Genomic DNA, 1,659 nt, shown 5'->3' on the forward strand with positions numbered 1-1,659 from the left:
CCGCCATCTTGTTGGCAGTTAACTGCCAATCTTAGTTGGCAGTTAATTTGCATATAGCCCTGATTAGCCAATGAAAAGGGTAGCATCATACGCCAATTACCATTTTTCTCTTTTATTAGTGTAGATAGGTGGCCACATTGCCCTGGCTGGTGTACTCAGTGGTTAGAGCATTAACCCCCGGGCACCCGAAGGGTCTCGGGTTCGATTCCCAGTCAAGGGAACCTACCTGGGTTCTTGGTTCATCCCCAGCCAAGGTGGGGGTGCGTGCTGGAGGCAACCAATCGATGTGCCTCTCATATTGAGGTTTCTCTGTCTCTCTCTCTCCCTCTCCGCCCCCTCCCCCCCACTTACACTCTCTCTAAAACAACCAATGGAAAAAATATCCTCAGGTGAAGATTAATAACAACAATAAACAGATGCCACATCAGAATTTAAGCGTCAGGAGGCTGGTGCCGGAGTCTGAGCCCCTCCCTGCTCTGCTACGTGAAAGTCTTTTTGCAATTCCCATGTGCTTTCAAATTGAGCAGAAAAACTGTTACAGGCCCAATCTTTCACATGCATATTTTTTTTATTGATTCTTTCTTGAGAGGGAGAGAGACAGAAACATCAATGTGAGGGAGAAACAGCAATCTGTTGCCCCGACTGGAAATCAAACCTGCAACCTGGGTATGTTTCCTGACTGGGTATCGAACCCACAACCTTTTGGTGTACTGGATGACACTCCAACCAACTGAACCACACTGGCCAGGGCTCAGTGGTTACGAATCACTTGGTTTTAACTTGGTTTTCACCTTCTTTTTATATGCTTGTGTGTCTAAGAGAATCGTACCCGTCCTAGGGACAGCTGGTGACTTCAGCTTCACGTGCGTCATCGGCGTCCGATGTTTAAGTTGGGGTCCCACCAACCTCCTATCCAGTGCTGGGAGACTTGAAAAAAGGCAGTGTTGGTCACATGTATACGTGTAATATGCAGAGGTGTGTGAATGTGTTTTCATGCTGGGAGGTGTGTCTAACCACTGAAGGACGTCCTGAAGAGACCGAATGTGCTGGTTTCAGAAATGTAGTTTGAGCCCTAACCGGTTTGGCTCAGTGGATAGAGCGTCAGCCTGCGGACTGAAGGGTCCCAGGTTCGATTCCGGTCAAAGGCATGTACCTTGGTTGTGGGCACATCCCCAGTAGGGGGTGTGCGGGAGGCAGCTGATCAATGTTTCTCTCTCATCGATGTTTCTAACTCTCTAATCCTCTCCCTTCCTCTCTGTAAAAAATCAATAAAATAAAAATAAATGTAGTTTGAGATGTGTGAAGATACTTCGTTTGTAAATTAGACCAAGCGTTATTATAAAGAACTCAGAGAAGTGTGTTAAACCCTGGCCGGTGGCTCAGTTTGGTTGGAGTGCCGTCCAGTACAACAAAAGGATGCGGGTTTCACGCCCGGTTCAGGGCGAGTACGGGAGGCAGCGATCAGTGTCTCTCTCTCTCTCTCTCTTCCTCTCTCTCTAAGAGAGAGAGAGAGACATTTCCTCAGGTGACGCTTTTTAAAAATGTGTTAAAACATATACAGAATGAGCCCGGCTAGTGTGGCTCAGTGGTTGAGCGTCGACCTATGACCCCGGAAGTTATGGTTCCATTCCTGGTCAGGGCACAGGCCTGGGTTGTGTG

This window comes from Myotis davidii, unplaced genomic scaffold (assembly GCF_000327345.1).
Source record: "Myotis davidii unplaced genomic scaffold, ASM32734v1 scaffold358, whole genome shotgun sequence".
NCBI lineage: Eukaryota > Metazoa > Chordata > Mammalia > Chiroptera > Vespertilionidae > Myotis > Myotis davidii.